Source organism: Enhydra lutris, unplaced genomic scaffold, assembly GCF_002288905.1.
Source record: "Enhydra lutris kenyoni isolate GAN:26980312 unplaced genomic scaffold, ASM228890v2 scaffoldscaffold12, whole genome shotgun sequence".
In the NCBI taxonomy this organism is placed as follows: domain Eukaryota; kingdom Metazoa; phylum Chordata; class Mammalia; order Carnivora; family Mustelidae; genus Enhydra; species Enhydra lutris.
In genome coordinates, this window is record NW_019154096.1 from 6319287 (window position 1) to 6342687 (window position 23401).

Below are 23401 nucleotides of genomic sequence, written 5' to 3' on the forward strand. Positions count from 1 at the left end.
GGTCACTGCTACAGGTGCAAAAGAAACTTGTGACTTGGATATGGGAACTTCAGACACATTTTTTCCTTTTAATGCTTGATAAGCTGTTACAGGAATTTCTCGGGTGTTGATTACATGTGTGCGGTGCTAAGCTGTTCAGAGAGCGGTCCCACTGGCAGACTGGGGCCACCCTGAGAATCCAGGTGATGACCGTGATCATGATTGTCCTGGGTCTTCATTCAGCTCTTCATACGCCCGGTAAGGAGTAGAGCTGGGCCTCTTCGAAGGGTGGGTGGGATTTTGATAGGTGGAGATGATGGACACAGATGGAATCTGTAGTGAGCAGAGACCTCAAAATGGGGGAACTGGGGCTCATGTTTGGGGCGTAAAGAGTTGTTTTCTTCAGCGAGAATTTCAGAAGGAGGAAGGGCACTCGGGTGGCTCAGTCGGTGATGTGGCTGCCTTCAGCTCCAGTCGTGATCCCACGGTCCTGGGATCGAGTCCAGCTTCGGGCTCTCTGCTCAGCGGAGAGTCTGCTTCTCCCTCTGCCTCTACTGCTCCCCCTGCTTGTGCTTGCTCTCCCCCTACCCCCCCTTCCCTGCCGTGTCAAATAAATAAATAAATAAATAAATAAAATCTAAAAAAATTTTTTCAGAAGGAGGAAAGAAAGAGAGAAAGCCAGCAGAGTAGACCGGCATCAAATTGTGCACAATGACAAGGGCTCCAGGGACAGGGCTCAGGGTGAGTCTCCGGCAGCTCTGGGAAAGTCTAGGAGCAGGCTCTGAGCTTGGGTGGAACAGCAGGGAGGGCTGCTTCAGCTTTGTATCCTCACCGGCTGCTTCATGGGACAGTCCTTCAGTCAACCCTGCCACCCCATGGTGCTCCCAACATGTGTGTTTTGAGCCTCCATCCCCAGCCAGAGGGGCATCTTGTCTTCTTCCTTCCCCTTCATTAGGAGTCTTGGCAATGTCTTTTCATCCTTTGGTTCTGGACAGCGCTTCTGGGGAGACAACGCTCAGAGAGCATGGGTGACAGTTGCACCAGCCAGACTGCCACCACATGAGGGTGACTCAGAAGCAGGGGCGGTGACCGTCCGTGAAGGGAGAGGAGGAGAGGGCAGGTCTGCACCTCATCCTGGAGTCAGCGGTCTGGGAGGAAGCCAAGTCTGGAAGAGGGAGTGAAGCTAGGGGGCGCTGTGAGGACGCAATGCCTGCAGGAAGTTAGGGAGAAGACAGCAAGGGTTGAAATTTACTAAATGATCAGGTTAGTGGGGCCTGGGTGGCTCAGGTGGTGAAGCATCTGCCTTTGGTTCAGGTCATGATCCCGGGATCCTGGGATCAAGCCCTGCATTGGGCTCCCTGCTCACTGGGGAGTCTGCTTCTCTCTCTCCCCATTCCCCCCTCTTGCTCTATTTTGCTGTCTCTCTCTTTCAAATAAATAAATAAAAATCTTAAAAAAAAAAAAAAGATCAGTTTATAAGTCTTCCTTAAATAGCCTGGAAGCTACTCAAAATCAACTCCCTCAATATCTCTGCATATCCAAAGACCTCTGTCTTCGAGGGAACGGTTGGTTGATTCTTTCCAAGATGGCATTTTCTGAAAGCAAAAACAGCACAAACCTGAAATCCGTTTTATCCTGGGTTTAAGAAGTCAATCACCTAGATGTTCTGACTGTGTGAAATCACATGTGCTGATGGCCTGACTTGTCAAATGAACTTGCTCTTCCATCAGAGCCTAAACTGTGTCCTCACGGCTCCCTGCCGTCTTCCCACTGGTCAACCCGTGAGAGCAGCCGCCTGCTGGGGCTCCCAGAGCCCTCGCTTCTGAGCCCCTCAGTCGGCCGGTAGCCTGAGTAGCATCTTCCATTCTCGTTTTTAAACTATGTAGACTGATCTGTCTTTGGTTTTGTTTTGTTTTAGTATTCTAAATTCATTTCTCTTCCTTTTGGCACAACAGGGCATTTGTATAATAATTTCTCATAATTTATTTCTCTTTAAGCCATAAGTATACAGAATGGGTTTTGTTTTGTTTTGTTTTGCTTTCCCAAGAGAGTCTGGGAGTACAAACACATCCACTGATTCAACATGACTCTAACCCGCTTCCTTCAGGGTATGAGTTTTCCTTCTTAATGGCAACCACCACCACCATTACTATTCGTTTAAGAATAATAAAAATAAGCCTTAAAATGTAAATTCCTTGGAAGGGAATTCATCAGAAAAAATGAACACTCCTTTTAAGGAGCAAATGAACAGTACCTAACTCATCCCTTTCTAAAGATAAGATTTGAGAAGGGGGGAAACTAGCTCAGGAGTGAGAGGGGGAGCAGAAAGAGGGGCTCGGAGCACCTGAATGGCTCCTCTCAGAAGCCTGGGAAACCCCAGGACAGTGTAGATTTACTTCCCAGTTTTGCTTGGGGTCATCCGTGGTAAAGATTCTCAGTAAAATCAGGTGCGTTGCTATCTGTTTTCCTTTCTTTAAATTTGGAATCCAAGTTATTGGATATCATCACTAATGGGTCGCTCTTTTGTTTTCACTGTTGCACGCAGACAAAGCTATATTTATGGTCTGCCAGTGAATTGGAATAAATTGAGTTTCAAATGATTTTCAGGGGTATTATAACATGTGTTGACTGCTTTGAAAAGAACAAAAGCAGCTCCGAACAATGCTTGTTCCAAGCAACCAAGGTTGTGGAAAATTGCTTTATAGTATTAAAACACACACACACACACACACACACACACACACACACACACTCTGGTTCATTTCCAAAAAAATGTTCCCTTTCAAAAAAAAATGGAAACTCTATCAGAGATTTAGTGCTATGCTAGTTGTTCCTAAAAACTAGTGAAGTGTTAGCAACTTCATTCATTACAGTCATGGATTTAGCAATATCTGTTTGTTTGAAACGAGACTTCTATTCATTACTGCTTGTTTCATAAGATAGACAACTCTGTCCTTCAATTGCACACGTATGCACACACACACGGTCTTGAAATGCCCTGCTGGAGGTCTTGTTTCAGTCAAGGCTGAGATACATGTGTCTCACAGCTTAGCCACAACAGAATCCAGAGTTTGTAGCCCAGACCCTTTATATTGGGATATGACCTCAGATGACAGGGATGGGAAGGAGCAGTGTCATTCCAGGCAACCAGTGTCTTCTCACAAACCCTAGACGAAGGCTGAAGATGGAGAGACGGAAGCAGTTAGGCTCAGCAGAAGTTTAACTCAATGTTCTGATTGATGAGTTTCCCCAGGACCAACGAGCCAACCATCTTCCCCTCTTACAGCACAGCCACCCATGGAAAGCCTGCTTGCGGACCTCGGCCTCAAGTATTTTGAAGCTGATGCCTAAATTCCTCCCGCAGAGGTTTTGATTTAACGGGTCTGGGACGCAGCCTGGACCTCGGGATCTTTACAAGCTCCCACACAGTGGAAAGCAGCAGACAAGGGTGTGAGTTTTAAAGGTCTGTGGCCTCCCAGGTTTGGCCGCAACTCCATGGCTGCTGGTAATTTCCTCTTAGACATAATGATTCCATTTCAGGTAACCAGTGAATGGTGATGTCTCTCTGGGAAGTAAATACCCAGGTTTGAGCCTCACTGAATGAGTATTTCTGAGAGGCGGGCCCTGGCATGAGTGCTGATCTCTTTCCCCAGGTGGTCCCAATGTACAGCCAGGCTCACAGATTCCTGCTCCGTGGTTCCCTAGACCCGGCCACGTGACAGTCTTTCGACATGGAGAGCTAGACAAGCTCCAAGCTCCATGATTCATGAAAGCGTGTTATTTGAAAATGGAGTTTCGTTTAATAACAATTTGATTCTCGTTTATGTTACACATTAATAGGTCCTGGTTAGAACAGGCTTCTTCTTCTTCTTCTTCTTCTTCTTCTTTTTTAAGATTTTATTTATTTATTTGACAGGCAGAGATCACAAGTAGGCAGAGAGGCAGGCAGAGAGAGAGGAGGAAGCAGGCTCCCCACTGAGCAGGGAGCCCAATGTGGGGCTTGATCCTAGGACCCTGGGATCATGACCCGAGCCGAAGGCAGTGGCTTTAACCCACTGAGCCACCCAGGCGCCCCTAGAACAGGCTTCTTAATCTAACTTCCGGTACCTGGGAGGTATGTCCTCGCACCTTGGCAATTTGCACTCAGGGAAAAGAGGAGTGGTGTTAGGAATGTATCTTAATGCAACAATTTTCTTCACCTCCACAGTCTGTCACCCAGTCGCCAATACTGGAGTTTTTCTCAGTGGCTGTAGGGCATATTTATTGTGAGTTACTCTGGGCTGCTCCATTGGAGGGAAAGTGTTATTTCCCTTGCTAAAATCTACCCCTTATTTCTGTTTTTTCTCCAGTGAGGCTGTGCCTTGCCTGCTCTTCTGCCCTTTGGTCCTGAACAGTTTTTCTGCAGCGGGGAGGAGCCCTCGATAGCTTGCATCGTCCTCCGTGCGTCAGGACTTGTCTTTCCGTTAACGCCTTTGGGATTTGTGGCTCATAGCATGCCCTTGGTTAAAAGAGTTATTCATTATTTGAGGATTTCAGACTAAATGTCCTTATTCCTTAACTGGCTTCCATATGCTTCTCATGCAGATGATTGGCAAGCCATGCTTTGAAAAATATTGACTGCTCAAAGGCTCACTCACGGCTAAGGATAAGGATCTTTTCTGGTATTGGCAACGGTTTGGAATAATGATCCTTGTTCATAAAATGTGCTGTTTTGATGAAGGAGTAGCAACTATTTAAGGCCAATAATTTCTCCCAAGATCATGAAACTTCTACATACGTTATTCTACATGATATTATTTAGTTGTTCAGTATGCTTTCTTTCTTTCATTAGACATTTTGTAAGAGCTTGGACAATGTGTCACAGATCTAGATGTTGGGGGTCAAAGGCGGATAAGATGCAGTCTAACTTGACAAGGATCATGTCTTGGATTATGTCCAAGGTGTAGAGGATCAGTGGATGTTTTTGAATAAGGGATGATAAACAGCAAAGCAAGGACATGAAATGGTGAAAAACGGCCACCTCTGGGTTGGATGATATCAAGGCTCAGAGAGACATCTTAAAAACTGAAACTCTGTTGGGAGAAGATGGAGTAGACTTACTTTTTTTCCTATTCCTGCCCTAGGTACAACTAAAAACCCCAGGCATTAGATTTAAAATGAATATTAGCTTCTGAAAGGTAAAAGAAGAAGGTAGACCCAAGGGGCATCGGGACCCAAGACACAACAAGGTAGGGGGTTACCTGGCTTATCTTTTTGGACCATATATTCTGAACCTTGAGATAAAGAAGGTGGCATCCCAGAAAAGCCAATGAGCTCAGACGAATAAAGCCCCAATGAAAAAAAGCCCCTACTCTCTTTTGCAAAAAAAAAAAAGCAAACCCAAAACAAACAAAAAACAAAAAACAACAACCTCCCCAAAATAACAACAACAACAACAACAACAACAACAACAACAAAACCAGAAAAAGGGGCAAATAGAATTCAGCAGCATATATGATAATTATACACCATGACCCTAGTGGGGTTTATTCCAGTGATACAAAGTTGGCTCAGTATTTGAAAATAAGACTATGTTATTTGCCATATTAATAGGCTAAAGAGAAAAAAACAAGTAATCATATCAATCAATGCAAGCAGAAAAATTTTGACAAAATTGAACACCCATGTCATGATTGAAAAAAAAAAAAAAACTATCAGAGAATTAGGAATAGGAAGGAATTTCCTCAATTTGATAAAGAGCGAGTACCAAAATCCTACAGTTAACTTTGCACTTAATGGTGAGATCAGGAACTGGTAAGGGTGTCCACTCTCACCATTCTTATTCAGCATATCACTGGAAGTTCCAGCCAGTGCAATAAGAGAAGAAAAAAGCAAAAGCATACAGATGAGAAAGAAAGAAGTAAAGTGATCCCTGTTTGTAGATTACATGACTGTCTACATAGAAAATCCCAAGGAATCTAGAAAAAACCTCTATAGCTAATAAGTGAGCTCAAAAAAAAAAGCAGCATAGCATATGGATACACAAGTATCAGTTGTATTTCTATGTATTAACAATGAACATATGACCACTGAAATTAAACATGTAAAATTATTTGCAATCATTGAAAAAAAAAAGAGACTGCTTAGATGTAAAAATCTACATATAAAACATTTACAGGACTTGTAAGATGACAATTAAATAATGCTGCTGAATGATATTAAAGAAGATCCAAATAAATGGAGAGAGTTCATAGATTGGAAGACCCAATATAGTAAAGATGTCAGTTCTGCTAAATTAATACACAGTTTTAGTGCAATTCTTATCAAAATCCCAGTAAATTTTTTATACATAAGGACAACATTTTCTAAGATTTATATGGAAGAACAAAAGAAATTGAATAGCTAAAACAGTTGGAAAAGGAGGAGTAAAGTGAAAGGAACCAGCCTACCTGGTTTCAAGACTTATTATATAGCTACTATAGTCAAGACTGGATGATACTGGCAGAGAAATAGGAATGTAGATTAATGGAACAGAAAACCCTGAGTATGGCTCACACAGATACACACAACTGATGTTTTAACAGAGGAGCAAAAGAAATTCAATGGAGAAAAGATAGCCTTTCAACAAGTGGCGTTGAACAATCCATAGACAAAAAAGTGAAACCTGACCTGAGACTCAGACTTTATACAAAAATTAACTCAAAATGATTCATGGATTTAAATGTAGAACACAAGACTACAAAACATTTAGTAAAACACATAGGAGAAAATTTTAGTGACCTAAGACTAGGCAAACAGTTCTTAGACTTGACCCCCCAAAATTTATAAAAGGAAAAATTGATAAATTAGACTTCAACACAATTGAAAACTTTTGCTCAGCAAAAGACTGTTGAAAGGATGAAAAAAGTTAGCAAGTGGGGAAAACACGTTTGCAAACCACATACCCAAGAAAGAGGCCTGACAGCTGGGTTATAAAAAAGAACCCCCCCAAACTCAATATTAAAATCTAACGATCTATTTAGAAAGTAGGCAAGAACACATCACCAAGGAGGATATACAAATGGCAAATAAGCAGACAAAAAGATGTTCGGCATCATTAGCCATTAGGGAAACACAAACGAAAATCTCAACAAGGTATTACCGCACACCTTCTTTAGCTCCTTTACATATGATAGTTTCTGGTGCTTACTACCATACCCGCCAGCAATTACAATACTGGGCATTCATCCCGTGGAAACCTGCACGGTTTGATAGTGGCTCTATGCATTATCTCCTAACGTTGGAAACGACTCAGACGCCCTTCAACGTATGAATGGTGAACAGACTGCAGCACACCCATTCCATGGAATACCACTACTCAGTCCGAAAGGGAGCAAATTATTGATACATGCAATGGCGTGTATGAATGCTATATTTTTCCATTTAAATAACATTGTTGAAGGGGCAAGAGTCTAGAAACAGAGAGTATTGAGAACAGTGGTCAGCAGGAGTTAAGGAGTTGGTGGAATATGGAGGGCGTGGTCATGGGGAGAAAAGGGCAGCTGGAAGGATCCTAATGAAGTTAGCCATATTCTGTGTCCTGACTGTATCAATGTCAATATCCTGCTTGCGATACTGCGTTCTAGTTTTGCAAGATGTTGTTATTGGGAAGAACTGGGCCAGGGATACGTGGGCTCTCTCTGTATGATTTCTTGCATGTTCATGTGAATCTACAATTATTTCAAAATTAAAGAGTTTAATACTAATAATTTAGAAACCCAAATCTTACCATATCACCTCTCTTCAGTAACTTCACCATTGTTGTAAGATAACATCAAAATGCTTCATGGTGCTTGATGAGAACTTGTCTGGTCTGGCCCCTGTGATTCCCAGCCCTGGCAGCCTGTGAGAAATACGTACGGAGCTTATAAGAAATACTAATACCTGAGCAGCACCCCAGCTCAGTTCCATCAGGATCTAATCTCTGGGGGTAACCAGGCAGTAATTAGCATTTTTGTTGATTACTGGTCACTGCCAGACCATAGGCTCCATGAGGCCTGTTTTTGCTTTCTTTTTTTTTTTTTTTTTAAGATTTTATTTATTTATTTGACAGACAGAGATCACAAGTAAACAGAGAGGCAGGCAGAGAGAGAGAGGGAAGCAGTCTCCCTGCTGAGCAGAGAGCCTGATGCGGAACTCGATCCCAGGAGCCTGAAATCATGACCTGAGCCGAAGGCAGCGGCTTAACCCACGGAGCCACCCAGGTGCCCCTGTTTTTGCTTTCTATTGTGGCTTCAGCTTCGAAATCAGTGTCTGCCCACTGGGAGGTGCTCCGGGAACCTATGTGAAGTGAACGAACGAATGAATGAATGAATGAATGAATGAATACAGGGGAAATAGAAGGATCCTCCTCCCCTGTTTTGCTGCCTCCCAGAACCATGAAAGGAGAGAAGGAGGGGATAAGGTGCCTTCCCTGGTGTCCTCTCTGTCCCCCTAGCATCATTACAAAATCACAGCAGGGATCACAGCATCGCTCCAAGGGAGATGCATCCCTGGAGTATAAGATCTGGAAATGATGATAGGGCCTCCTTCTTCACACTCAATCAGCAAATGTAATGAAAGTGAAACAGAAGCTGGCGAGGAGGTTGGAATGACACATAATCTTCCTCATGCAGAAATAACAGAAAATACTTTAATGAAGCTTAAAAAAAGTTAAAGGCATTGGCCAAGAAATGACAACAAATTTTATGGAGGGAGAGAGGCTGGGGAAAGGAGGCTCCCAGCCTTTGACCTTGTCATCCCATTTATAGAAAGACTTGTGTGCTGTTCAGCAAGGCACAACGGTTTATTTAATGTTAATAAGTGAGTACAATGATGCCAACAGACACCGGGTTCAGCGAATTCCAAGGTGTTCTTTTTTTTTTTTTTAAAGATTTTATTTATTTATTTGACAGAGATCACAAGCAGGCAGAGAGGCAGGCAGAGAGAGAGGGAAGCAGGCTCCCCGCTGAGCAGAGAGCCCGACATGGGGCTCGATCCCAGGACCCTGGAATCATGACCTGAGCCGAAGGCAGAGGCTTTAACCGACTTAGCCACCCAGGCACCCCTCCAAGGTGTTCTTAAGGCTTGTACTGATTTTGTCCTGTTGCCCCTCGGTGTCTATATGAGCATTCACAGTGTGAGCACAATAATTAAGATTTTAAACAATTACCTCAAGATAATTTCAAGTTCTAGAATTTTATACAAGTTTCATTCCATAAATTCCCAAACACCAATGTGAGGGAAATGTAACTTTATTCTCAGTAACTACATTCAATTTCCATGTCTTCACCATCACAACCACTACCACCATAACCACCAACCTCCATGACCACCAAAACGACCACCATCATGAACACAACCATCACGATGACCACCACAATGACCACCACCACCACCACCACCACCATCTTGACCACGACCACCACCATCACCACCACCATGACAATCACCACTATGACCACCACCATTACCACACATGACCATGACCACCACCATCACCACCACCATCCTGACCACGACCACCACCATCACCACCATCATGACCACCACTACAAACCACCAACCATGACCACCACCACAAACTGCCAACCACCACCACCATGACAACAACCACTATGACCACCACCATTACCACACCATGACCATGACCACCACCACCACCATCATGACCACCACCATCATGACCATGACCACCACCATCATGACCACGACAACCACCACCACCATCATCATGACCACCACCACAAACCACCACTCACCACCACCACCTCAATGACCACCATCATGAACACAATCCTCACAAGGACTACCACAATGATCACCACCACCACTACCACCATGACAACCACCACTATGACCACCACCATTACCACACCATGACCACCACCACTGCCACCATCATGACCAGGACCACCACTATGACCTCCACTGTGACCGCCACCATCACCACCACCACCATCAGCACCATCATCACTACCACCACCACTACCCATTCTACCTAGCTGGTGGGAAGCAGACCTTATTATCCTGATTTTTGGTTGGTGGAGTGTTTTTCAAGTGCTTCCTGGAACTGCCAAGCTTAAAGGTGGTAAAGCATTGTGAGGGTTGGAACTGCATTGGCCTTGAATCTCCTTTCCATATAGGCAGAAGGAAGCAAGCCCCTTTATGTCTGACAGCAACACTGTTTGGATCCATGCTTTGGGTTTGGGACTTTTCATTAGGCTGCTTATCTTCACATCTGCCCAAATGTCTCAGTGGCCCTCCCTTCTCTGGTGTTGCTTTTTTTGCCTGACAGCTATGTGCTTGAAAGATGATCTAGCACCCTTTTCCTTCTGCGTCTCCTCCCTGTATCCAAACAAAATCTCTTTCTAGTTGGGGGTGAAAGTGTCACTGAGGTAGCTGAGCCCAAAACAGGTGGGTCACCAAACTACCTGCATTGGAAACAGGAAAAATTGGGGCACCTGGGTGGCTCCGTCAGTTAAGCATCTGCCTTTGGCTCAGGTCATGATCTCAGGGTCCTGGGATTGAGTTCCGCATCAGGGTCCCTGTTCAGTGGGGTGTCTGCTGCTCCCTCTGCCCGCCCACTGGTGCTCTCTCTCACTCTCTCTCTCAAATAAATAAATAAAATCTTTAAGAAAAAAAAAAAAGGAAGCAGGATAAAGTATGAGCCACAACTCAAGAGATACATCAACAGGTGAGGGAATATAAAAGATAAAATCATTAATAATTATACAGAGACACATTGAAATTTGTGCACTTACTGAGTTTTGTCTTTTCAATGTCCCCCTCCCACAAAGCCCCCTCAGGTCCAGACATGGTTATCGATTATTTATTTCCTACCTTCTTTACCTCTATGGTCTCCTTAAATCATTCCCCAAACCCCATGGAAAGTTCATATCATTCCGACAGTAGACGCGAGAAAACGTGACCCCAGGATGTTCATGACTGTTTGGACGGGGCCTGGGGATCAGGCGATCATCTTCTCTCTATTATATTATATCAACTCTGGCAGACCCTTACAGACTGGTTTTGGGGATTTGAGGATGCGACCACCTCCCTGGATTGCTTGGAATCTGGGTGTTCTTCAGATGAAAGAATGGAAGGTCTGTCCGTTCTACCTTTGTGTGAGGATGACCTGGGCCAGGAGCAAAAGCATCAGAACGTCTGCAGGGTGGGATCCAGAGGTCGGTATTTAAAAAATCCTATGGATGTTTCTGCTCTGAGGCCATAGTCGAAAATGAGGGCTCTGAAGCAGCAGTTCCCCAGTCTGGACATGCATCAGAATCACCTAGAAGGCTTGTTAAAACCCCGATGGCTGGGACGCACTGGTAGAGCTTCTGATTTGGTAGGTCTGGGTGAGGGCCCAAGATGTGCATGTCTATGCTCCCAGGAGATGGGTGATTGCGCAGAAGTAGAGCTGGTCTGGTCTCTTCTTCCCTGCCTGTCAGGTGACAAGGGGTTTGTGTCTCAGTCTGTTGCATGGCTCCCTGCACTCTGACTTACTCAGTTTGGCTACTGGAACACCACTGGCTGTGGGAATGCTCAACAACCTGTCAGCATTAGCAGGATCTTGAAATAAATCAGGCAATGGATTCCATCAGGCCTCGAATAGATTCTAAGGAGCTCATCGCAATGGTCAGTAGGAAAATAAATGTCTTTTGAAGGAAATTTACTGTAGTGAAATTTAGTTGTGCTACTGCTTCTATCAATGATACTTTTCTTGTCTTTTCAAAGCCTCTGCGGTAATTCCTCTTGATCAGTTTGAATGAAGTTACAAAGTTTAGGGAGCCAGGACGCAAGAGATGGGGACATGTTTTCAGATGTATCAGGGTAGCAGGGGCAGAGCTGGCAAAACCCAGAAATAAACCAACCAAAACTCAGGACACTCAGTTAAAGTTGAATTTGAGATGAATCATGAATAATTTTTGAAGATAAAAATGTCCTATGTCATACTTGATAGTCCTGATGATGGGGCAAATATGAGGCTGGGGAGGGCATCGCCGTGGAGAAATGGAACATATTCGTCCATCTCTGCTCACAGACATTTGGGAGAACTTGATCTTGAGGCTTGCCCCTCGAGAGCTCAACCGCCATGGGCTATATTGATGCACTGTGGATACCTAAGATCTAAATACAGTATATACAATTGTGGAGTGACTTCACAGAGGATGCTGATGACTCAGGATCCCAGTCTCTTGTGGTTCGGTTCTTCTGGTTGGGTTCTTGTCTAAACCAGTGGTTTGCCACAGAGGGTGACTCTCCTGTCCCCTGTGGCGTTTGGCAGTGTCTGGAGATACGTTTGGCTGTCGCCACTGGGAAGGGTGGTGCCGCTGGCATCTGGCTGTTTGACACCAGGGGTGCAGCTGAAACATGCCGCTGCACCAGACCACCTCCTACAATAACGAATTTTCTGGCCCCAAACATCCACGGAACTGAGGATGAGAAACTCTGGTCCAGATCTGACCCTGCAGGATTTAGCAACTTGTGTCAGATTACTCCAGCATGTCCTGGAGTGTCAGGACATTCTACTTTTCCCAGGTGTCGGTCGGGCAGAGAGAATGCCTCCTACCTGCTGTCCTGTAAAGGTATGGGTAGAAGGATTTTGAGATGCTCCCTTGAGATCTTACAAAACGAGAGAAGTGCTCGAGAGGTTCCAGAAAAAGTGTCAGTCCTCTCTTGCTGCCGTTCTCCCCAACATGGCCTAGATTTGATAACTTTGAAGAGTTCAGGCAGGCTCTGTGAAATTCAGGTGATTAAACTCCGTTAACTCTCCCCTTCTCCAGTGTGGGAGACATCATTTTTGTCTTGACCCTCCGCCTAGGTCTGGCCATCCAGGGCTTGTTTGGAGGAGACGCTGACCAAACACCTATTCGTTATTCTGTGTATGACAGCTGTTGCTATAATCCTTGCATTCAGAAGGAAGCCGATTGCTAAATCCAGCAACAAGGAACATTCATGATATCCTGACAATACCTCGTGATTTCATTTTGTTACCTCTAATTAACTATAAAGCATTTAATAGACATACATTCTTATTAAAGACCTAATTAATTCCCATGGCACTCATGGGAAGCAAAGAAGAGGTGGGTTGTAATCTTCCCACTTTAAGAGGTGATAATTAAGCCCGGAGCCACACACTGACCATGTGAAGGGCTAGGAGGACAGCGCAGTTCCTGATGGTCGTTCTGCTGGTGGCCTTGACTCATCAGACCCTGATGAGCATCCAGACATAAATGTCCAATTTCAAAACACTTTTTTATAAAAGGGTATTTTGGGAGCAAGAGAAAGAGGGAGGGAGGGGTATAGAGAGAGAGGTGGAGGGAAGGGCAGAGGCAGAGGGAGAGGGAGAATTTCAAGCAGACTCCCTGCTGAGAGCGGAGCCTCATGGGGGGATTCAGTCTCAGAACCCTGAGATCACGACCTTGATGCTTTTATATCAAGCATCAGACGCTTCACCAACTGAGCCACCCAGGCGCCCCTCAAAATCCTTTTTAAATGTACACAGCATATTGTGAAGGGTGGTTGCTAATTAGAGAAGGACGACACAGCAAGGACATTTCCATTTCCAGTTGTTCACCCTTTTTAAACAAAAATGCAGCAACGGAAAAGTAAAAAGGGGAAGAGTATAAATTAAAGTTCAATAAATATTTACTCTGGGCTCCCTGGTGCCAAATCCTGTGCTAGAAACCACGGAAGATGAAATAGAAATATACATCCTCAAGATGTGAGTTCAGATATAAGTTGGAGACTCCAGACTTACCAGTAAGAAACATACAGAGAACTGTAAAACTCATGATATAACTAACATATACGCGTGCCAGAATGTGTGTATATGGGGCTGCATTGTTCTGGAAGGCAAAGAGGTTTTTATGAAAAAGGTAGAATTGGAGAGGAGCATTGAAATGGTAGTAGGACTGGTTCAAGTGGACAGTAGGAATCTGGAAAAGGAGGATTCCATAGACAGAAGGGTGAGTGAATAGAGATAAGGGTCTTTTTTTTTTTTTTTTTAAGAGTTTCTTTATTTGACAGAGAGACACAGCAAGAGTGGAACACAAGCAGGGAGAGAGGGAGAAGCAGGCTTCCCACCGAGCAGGGAACCTGATGCAAGGCTCGATCCCAGGACCCTGGGATCATGACCTGACCCGAAGGCAGATGCATAATGACTGAGCCGCCTAGGTGCCCGAGTTGGGGTCATTCTTGCTACTTTCTGGAAGAGAAATAAACTTAGCAGCTCTCAAATGGTCATTTCCTGTTAGGTGGACAGAAGGCAAAAAAAGCCACAGAGTAAGGAGATAGAGTAAACAAACTCTCAGAAGACAGAAGCAGACTTCCTGAGTTCCTGTTAATACCCCAGCCCCTGGTGCCCTCTCAGACGGAGCTTCAGATGCCCCCTTCGTTTACCCGTGTCTTCGAATAAATTCCAGCTTTTTGTTGACCAACAGCAGACGTAAGCCTTTACGGAGTCCAGGAATCCTTGCAGTGGGCAAAGGAATGAGCACAGAGGGTTGTGGCTTACCAGATCCAAGCCCCAGGGTTAAAACCTTGGAACCAGCTCTGTCGTCTGCAGCTGGCTTTTCTGGCTAGCCTTGGTTGGGAAACCAAATTGTGGGTTGACCAGATGAGTTTAAAGGACTGAGGGAGCCGGTGAGGTCTTGTTGCTTCTCAGGCTTTGTAGCTCCAGATTCTTCCCACTGAAACAAATTGCTGTGGACACACAGAAGGCTCCTTGCTTCTGGAGCACTATTTGACTTTGACTGCAGCTTGGTGAGTCACAGGCGCTCCTTAAGTTCTGCAGGACAGAACCACCATATTCTTCATCAGCTGGGTTACCTTCCAAAGATAGAAGACTCATTCATCTGCAACTAAACCACCCAGGTCAGAATAGTTGTTCTGGCAAATGAACCATTGTCCCCAGTATTTGCTCCTATTAAACATATTTTAATGACAGATTGTGACTTGGAAGCGATTCATTTTTATTTCATAGCTGTCTTGACAATAACGTAATTTATATTTTATGTGCTTGAGATTCCTAAAATTTTACAATCAATGTGTTGCTTATTAAAATTCTGATAAAAAAAACCCACACTGATAAAATTCTTTAGGGTTGGTGGACCAAAGAAAAAATTGTTTTTATTAAAACTTTTTTCTTTTTTGGTCACAAACAGTAGTTACTTAAGGACCATTAACTCAATTTAATTTCAGGGAGAGCCAACTCAAGTCTCTTCTAGTCACTTCACCCAGAATTTCCTTGTATTGCCTTTGCAATTTCTTCTTAGATTTTTAAGTTATAACTTTCTCTCTGAATTATTTTATCAAAATGGAATAAAGTGGAAATAGTTTTATATCTTGCTTTTCCCCATGTCTTACATAGTCTTAAAATTACTCATGGAAACAATTTAGAAAGCTTTTTATTATGAAAAACTTCATGCAGAACATTAAGGGAAAAAATTACAATGAGCACTCTAGAAGAACCGCTTACAATCAAGCACTTTTTTTTTTTTTTAAGATTTTATTTATTTGACAGAAATCACAAGTAGGCAGAGAGGCAGGCGGGCGGGGGGGGGGGGAAGCAGGCTCCCTGCTGAGCAGAGAGCCCCGTGTGGGGCTCGATCCCAGGACCCTGGTGACCTGAGCCAAAGGCAGAGGCTTAACCCACTGAGCCACCCAGGCACCCCAATCAGGCACTGTAAATATTTTGCAAAACTTAAGTTTACCTTTACGTTTTTGGGGGTGGGGGGATATTTTAAAGACTCCTAGACACCGTCTACACCAGATGCTTACTTGAACCGTCTTTTTTTTTTTTTTTTTCCTGGAAGTCCAAAGTTTAAAGGACACTCCTGCATAAATAGCACCTCTGAGAAACGAGCCAGCAGTTTCCTGGCATTCCTTTAGTCTGAAAAAATTGATATAACAAGAAGGCAAGGCCTCTTTTCCACCTTAGGTGCAAACTGACGAAAATACCGGTAGGGCTACTATGACTCACTGAGTTGCCCTCGGTAGACACTCAAAGGCTGCAGTTTAACGGACTTTGAGCTGTTCTTTTCAAGCCGCACGTGACAACTGCACTTTCTTAGCCTCCCAGAGACCAGCGGGGCAGTGGTGGAGGGGTGCAGGAACGCTGCGGTGGGGGCGCACTGGGGGACGCGGCCTCGGTGCACATCCCCGACCCCCCGCGGGTTTGCAGGGTGCGATTTCAACACCTCCTCTGTAACGCGCGGCGCCTCCGGCTGGGTTGACAAAAAGCCCTGAAAGGTCGGCCAGAAGCACCTGGAGGGCGTGTTTCTGGGACGGCGGGGCCCCAGCCGTAGACTCGGCTCGGCCGGCCCGGAATCTCGCACCGCTAACAGACTCTTGGGGTGGTGGGGGCTGCCCGCGGCCCCCAGGAGCCCCGCGTCCCCGCTCGCTCCGAGGTTCGTCGTCCGGACTGTCTAGCAGCCGCGGCCTCGCTGCAGACGCTGCTGCCAGCGCCGCCAGCGCCGCCAGCCCCTCCGCAGGCCGCGGGGGAGCTCGGCGGGGCCGCTGGGGAAGTGGGGTCGCCGCCGCGCGGAGGCGGACCCCTGCCCCAACTCCCGCCGCTGGGAAAGGCAGAGGCAGTGCGCCCCCGCAGTCCTGCTCTCAGTGTTCCGCCGCCGCGCAGCGGTTCCGCGGCCCCCATGGGGCGGAGGCAGGTGCGGAGCTGTGGCCGCGAAGGGCGTGCGGGGAGACGGCATTGGGCGCGCGCCCCGGGCCCGCCGGCCAGAAGATGGCTGCCCCGAGCGCCGCGGACAGTCACGTGCCCGGGCGCCGCCGCGCGCCCCCTCCCGCGCTGGCCCAGTCTCCGACCCCGGGACAGGCGCAGTCTCGGACGCCTGTTCACCACGGGGCTACCGCGAGGTCTGGCCGGCGGCAGGGGACCCCGCGCCGAAGGCCACCTCTCCCCGCTGCCCACCCCTAGGCTGGGCTCTGAGGTCGGACTCCCGGAGCCGGGGAAACCATCCTGGGGGCGACCTGCACCAGGTCGTGTTACTGGGCATGCGCAGTGCTCCCGTCCCAGGGCGAACGGTCTCCGGGTTTTCCCGGCCACTCGGAGCGACGGCCGGAGGTGGGGCCGGGGAGGGGCGGTGCGGCCCTGGTTTCTCCGGTCCCCGCCCAGCCCGGGGCTAGGGCTCGGCTAGGGTCCCCCGCAGACGGCCTGATTGCTTGGGGGTGGGAGTCTGCACAGATAGAGTCAGCCAGGAGCTCACCCCAGTGTCGCAGTGCTCAGGGTCGCAAACTGTTCCCCCGAGCCCGCCTCCAGGAGGCCGAGTTTGCGCTCCCAGTTCCGACCAGCTCCGGCTCCGCCCCCAGCCGCACGCCGCCAGACCGTAAACCTGGGCTGCCTGCCCGTCTCAGTGAGCGGCCCCCCCCCAGCCAAGATCCGCAGCCGGGCCCTTCTCCGAGCCCCGGGCTCCTTGAAAGCAAAGTAGGGGCTAATTCGCGCTGCCCCTCGGTGGCGCAGCCTGTGCCCGGGTCCCGTCGGGCCCGGCCCGAGGCTCCCGCCGACCCCGCCCGCCCGGCCCGCCTTCCCTTCCCGGGCGCCGCGAACACCCGGAGGAGCGGATTCGCTGCGCGCGGAGAGCCGGGCCGGGGCGGGCCGCGGACTGGGCATGCTCGGCAGCCCCAAGGCTCGCGGTGGCAAGTCGGAAGCGTTCGCACCAGCGAGGCAGCGACCGGCCAGCGGCGGCCGCGGGCAGGACGGAGCGGGTGGAGCGGGCAGGGCGGGCCGGGAGGGGCAGTCGTCTCCCTCGCGCACGGCGAGCCAGCGGGAGAGCGCGATCCCGCTGCGGAGCCCGGACGCTGCCCTGCCCCGGATTTCAGTGCGCGGCGGGGGGCTCGGCGAGCGGAATTCCGGCGGCGGCCGCGACTCCCGTGCAAGTGAGCCTTGGGGCCCTGGGGTGGGGGTGGAGAGCGTCCATCCCGGGGGGCCCATCGGACGCGGGGAGCGGCGTGCGGGCGGCCCGGGGGCGAGGGGGCGTGAGCGCAGCCCGCGCGGAGCCGCGCGCGTACCTGGCGGGCACTCCCCCCGCGCGGCTGCTCCCGGGGGTGGGCGCGGGGCTCGGAGGGGCGGGCCGCTCGCGGGGCTCGGGAACCTGGTCTGGGCTGTGAGGAAGGCGGGGGCGTCCGTGGGCGCCTCTCGGAGGTGCTGCGTGCGGGCTGCAAGGTTGCCTAGTGCGGGATTGGGGAGAGCGGAGGGTGGCGGGGCGGAGGAGCGGGGGGGGGGGGGGAGTTGCCGAGGCGCCTCGGCGGGTGGCCCGGCCGGGGTCCGGAGACCCGCTGGGGCCGATACCAAATCACGGCCCCACCCCCCACGGCCCTGGCGGCGGCGTGACAGTTGGCACCTCCGGGCAGATCGCAGCCGACCGGCCGCCCAGGGTTTCGGGCGGTTTCGGCCCCGCCCCCACCCTCTCCGCGGCCCCTCGGCACCTCCGCTACAGTATAACAGGTGGGACCCCTCTCCTGCGGAGCAAGCTGCCCTCCCCAGGCCGCAGAACAGTCTGCAGATTCGGGGGCGGCCCCCGCCGGAGGAGCAGCGGGAGTGGGCAAGGCCTGGAGGAGCCATCGGCGCAGCCGGGACTGGACAGTGTCTCCAGGACGCGGCCGTCCCCGCGAGTGAGGGGTCCTGCGATCCCGAGGCGACTTGTCAAGGGCAGAGCGGCGGCGGTAGCGGCCGTCTCCCCGCACCGTGTCCGCTCCGAGCGGGGCTTGCGGCTGCCGGGGGGCCGAGGAGGGCGTCCTGGTCCAGCCAACGGATTCGGGCTGGCGCGTTCTGGCCAACGCCTGTTTCTTTACTGGGAGTCGCGAGTAGAAATCCTGGCCGGAGGGAGTGGAAGGGATCCCTGCAGGTGCAGCTCGGATGTTTCTTTTCACCTTCAGGCAGCACAGACTTCATTCGGAGGCACCCGCTTATGAAACCCAGAGCGAAGCCTGCTTTGTGAAAGGGAAGTTCATTTTCCGCGTTAGGGGTCTGGCTGCTATTTTAGCTCCTTAGGCATTTACCTTCCTGGACCTTTCAAGCTGTTGGGACAGGTGACTCTGCTGTCGGACTAGGGGGTGTTTCTGGTTGGCTGCCTGGCTGTGGAGTGGTAGGCGCCTGTCACCGTGCACCGGGGAGCCCCCCACGCGTCCTGGTCCCGAGGCTTGAACAGGCAGGGAGGACTGAGTGGGCAGAAAGAGAGGAGTGGGACTGGTGACGAAGCAACTCGGGGGGAGTTGCCAGGGGCCGCCCCAACACCCGGGTGGTTGGCATCGGTTTGGGCCTGTGTGGAAGGGGCTGGGGCTGGGCGTTTCTTGGTTGGGGTGTAGGAAATCCACTGGAGAAGCCAGGCAAAGGATGGGTCCCTGCCTGGTCAGTGCTCCAGGGGAAGCCCCGGGATGTTTGGTGATTCAGCAGGTGGCAGCCTTCCAGCTCTGAAGCCATCCATGCCTTGGCCCGACCAGCAAGCCTGCCAGCAGCGGCTTATGCCTCCTATTGGAGACTCCAGCTTGGAGGGAACCTCCGGAAGCTGTCTTCTGCCTGTTTCAGCTCCCTTGCCTTGTCTTGCTGTTTGTTTGGGTCTGGAGGCCCTGATCTTTTGGTTTTCTTCACTGTTTCTCTTCAGCCAGGAGGCATGTTTTTGACTCTTGCCAGCTCTGTGACCTGCCGAGTTACCACTGCCCCCGTGCACAGCTGAAAATGTAGTGAGTTATTAGGCAGCAAATGATAGTGATCTGGAAAGCCGGGAAAGCTTTTCCTTTGGTTCTGCTTCGGAGACTGGAAATTTACATTTTTAATGAAGTAGTAAGATGTGTTTCTATAACTCTTCAGTGCTGGTAGTAAGCTGTTTAAGATATCAGACGCCATTTTTTTAAAAGAAATTAATTTAAGGGATGGATTAAATGAACATGAAAGGGACACAGTTACTATGACAGTATCTTTCTCCTTGGAGGCTCTCAAGCATCTCGCACAGGGCCTGCCTTGTAGGTGCTCAAGAAATGCTTACTCAGCTGAAATAAAAACAAACAAACCAGAATTTGGTCATTAAGTGTGGCACTTAGAGAACTTTATTTTCCTGAGTCTGTGTGGACCACAGACATTCAATTTTCACTTCAAAACTCAATCGTTTTACTACCCGCCCCCCTAGGTAAGTCCCTTAATTTTCAAATTGTGGCAGATCCTGTATTCTCTGGAAAGGAAAAACGGTATGCTTTGCTCATGTATCTCATGAAAATCTGAAGGACTCCTCCATAGAGCTGTTGTATGTTTTTTAAAAAACTGAAACATACTCCTGCTGCACATCAGATACACTTCTGTGAAACTTACTACTTTATACAAAGCATTTCAGGAAGGTTGAATGCCTCAGCCTTTCCGGGCTGGTGGGCCGCTGTGGAACTGCATTTGGGGAACGAGAGTCCGGGATCGTTCGCCTGGCATAAGTTCCTTGTTCTTTGGGTGGATGTGTGAGTGTTGGACCCGCTCAGGCTTCTGCAGCCGTTTAACTTTGTTCTGCTCCTTCCTCCAGTTGTTCATCTGCTGCTGCTTCCCCTAAAGCCGTCCTTGCCGGGGGCGGGGGGGGGGGCTTGTTGCTTAGAGCTGCTGCCAGAAGGATCTCTTGCGTTGTCTCACATGAGTTCCATCAGTGGTGGTTTTTCTCTTCTGATTGTCCCCTACGCTGTGGCAGCCACTCTGTGAGTTGAACTGTTCTCTGGGCCTTGGGAAAAGCTCTGTCCAGTGTGCCCCTGAGGGGATATGACAGGTGATAGATGGCTTTTTCTTTGGCCTTTTTTCTTGAATGGAGCTAGAACCAGGCCCATTTTGGAATGCTTGGTGTTAAAGGCTTCGGCCTTTCTGTTACAGGCCCTTGGTCAGAGATACCAATGGTCAGTTATTGTCTCCGACCACATTCTGAGAGTCGTGGCCATAAAGTCTCTCACTTGATAAGCTCATCCTGTCCCAGTTGACGGGCCTCTCTGGATTTGGGAGCTGGGAAGCAGGGTGGGATGTGGGGGAGGGGAGGGTGAAGAAAGGGGAAGAGAAGGCTTGTGGGCCAGGAGGAGGGGTTGGTTTTGTCGCTGACTTCTGGTTTCACTGAAACAGAAGTGAGTGCTGGCCAGCAGCATGGCTGAGTCTCTCCCCTCCAGAGGTTTTTTTTAATCTCCACAAATAAACTACTCCCTGCTTCCCTCAACAGAGAGACACACAGATACAGAGAGACATGCACACTGAGAAGACACACAGGTGTGGACACACACACCCTTTGCAGAACACCTAGAATCTCAGCTTTTTCATGTGCTAACGAGCAAGAGGGAAACTCCAGGACTCAGGGGCAGGTTGGGTTCTGGGGTCTAAGTTCACCCGAGCTTGTCCATCAGAAAGATACCCCCCTCTCTCTGAGTGCTAAAGGGATCTGTCCCTATAGCCATTGTGGAAACGGCTGGGGGCTTCCACTGTGTGCAGAGGCAGGCGAGGGGGCACCCAGAGCTGATCTTGTGGCTTTTACCTTTCGGACATCGAGGTGCTGGGACTCGGCATCCGTCGGTTGTTGGCAGAAGACCTTCTCCTGTGCAAAGCCCTTTTCTTGTCTGACATTTCCCCTACATTCTACTGCCATTCCTCTCCCCGCCCGAGGAGCCTCCTCTCCTGGCTTGGATATATTCTTAGATATGTCTGTGTGCTCATTAAAGATGTTATTTTGTGCGTGTCTGTAGTTTATGTAAGTGGTCCCGTGCTTTAGGTTTCACTGGGTTCCTCTTTCATTCAACAGTAAACCTTTTTGTTGTGAAAATCTTCAGACATTCATGAAAGTGGGAAGAATTTCATTCAAGACTCTGTGAGGTCTGTGTACCTGTGGGCTCATCGGGTGCTTTGCAGTGCCTCTTCTAGTTTTATTACCCATTTCCCTGGCGAGGGACACTGAGCTCACCTCCCCTCCGTGATGTGGTGCACATCGTGTGTACGTTCTTTCCAGGGTGGACCTGAGGTGGTCTCTAGGGTCGTGGTTCTGCAAGTGGCCGCACCCAGGAGCAGCGGCAGCACCTGACCCTGCTGGAAATGCACATTCTGGGGCCCCGGCCTATATCCCAGTGAGAAACCCTAGGGGCACACCCCCACCAGCTGGTGTTGTAGAATGCCGGGTCTGGAGACTGCAATGCTTGGGACAGTGTGAGACCCGCTTTCGCAAGGGCGCATGCCCGGGGGCGGAGTGGCTGGATGAAAGGGAGTGAGCTTACCCGTTTTTCCTAAATGCTGCCAGATTGTTCTCCGCGTGGGTGCATGAGGGTTCCTGATCCCCCACATCCTCGATAGTGGCTGGTATGAGGCCTCTTTCTAATCTTACCCGAATTGCTGGCGAGGGTGAGGGATCTTCTCGTTTTCCTGGGAGCTTGTATTGTGTCTTAGTGAATTTGAGCATCTTTTAATATGTTTGCTAGCTGTTAGAGTTCCTTACCCGCCGTATGTAGTCCGTTTCTCTGCTGTGCTGGTTTGCAGGTGCTTCTTGCATATTCTAGAGTGTAATTCCCTCCTACTGTAGGTATGTCAACCTTGTCAGTGGTCACTCTCCAGAATTTTTGTTTCGATAGAGCCTCATTACCTGTTGCCTTATGTGGCGCTGCAGGGGCCTGAAGGTGTTCTTCTGGCCCTGGGCTTACCCGGGTGTTCCCTGCTTTTGTTCCCACGGGAAGGGCTTTGCTATGTGTGGTTCATCGTCACCCATGGCCTCAAGCAGGGATCCAGGGCCCTGGTCCTCCTTTCCATTTTGTTATCCAGTTTTTCCTACATCATTAAATCTTGTATTTTTTCCTTAATATTTCGGGGGAGACTGTGGAGCCACTTCTGTCATACTTGAGGTTTCCCCATGCGCACACAAGCCTCTTTTTAAAAAATTGATTAAAGTATAATTTATATACGGTTAACTACCTCCATTCCGAGCATACAGTTTGCTGAACCCTGACAGAGTGAAACCACCACAGTCAGGATCCCAAGCGTCTCCATCACCCTGAGCTTCCTGTAGGCCCCCTGGCAGCCCGTCTGCGCTCGAACCCAGACTCAGGCAGCCCCCTGAGGTGCTTTCTGCTGCTGTAGATGAGTGCTTGCGTTTTCGAGAGTTTTCTGTAAATGGAGCCACATTTGTATCTGGCTCCTTCCACTTGGCATACTGATTTTTTAAATCTTTAATTTGTGGCAAAATAGATACAGAACGTACTGGTTTTAAGCATACAGGCAGGCAGCATTTGTGCAGTCACAGTCTTGTGAGCCCGTCACTGCTCTCAGTCTCCAGAACCTTCTCATCACCCCAAACCAAAAGTCTGTTCCCACTACACTCGCGTAATGATTCTGAGATTCTTCCCAGATTCTTTGTTTCTCTGCCAGATTATTTTGATGTTCACAGCTTGGCAGGGTGAGCCTCCCCTTTGCTGTTCTTTTTCC

General features: G+C 49.0%; 1 protein-coding gene across 1 annotated transcript in view; it reads left to right on the forward strand.

Moving 5' to 3' along the window:
* The first annotated feature begins 17781 nt into the window (after positions 1-17781).
* LOC111145303 (sphingomyelin synthase 1) overlaps positions 17782-23401 on the forward strand; it is a 260654-nt gene continuing 255034 nt past the window's right edge. The window contains exon 1 of the mRNA XM_022500142.1: positions 17782-17871. The gene's annotated coding sequence lies outside the window, so the exon portion shown is untranslated. The remainder of the gene's footprint in view (positions 17872-23401) is intronic.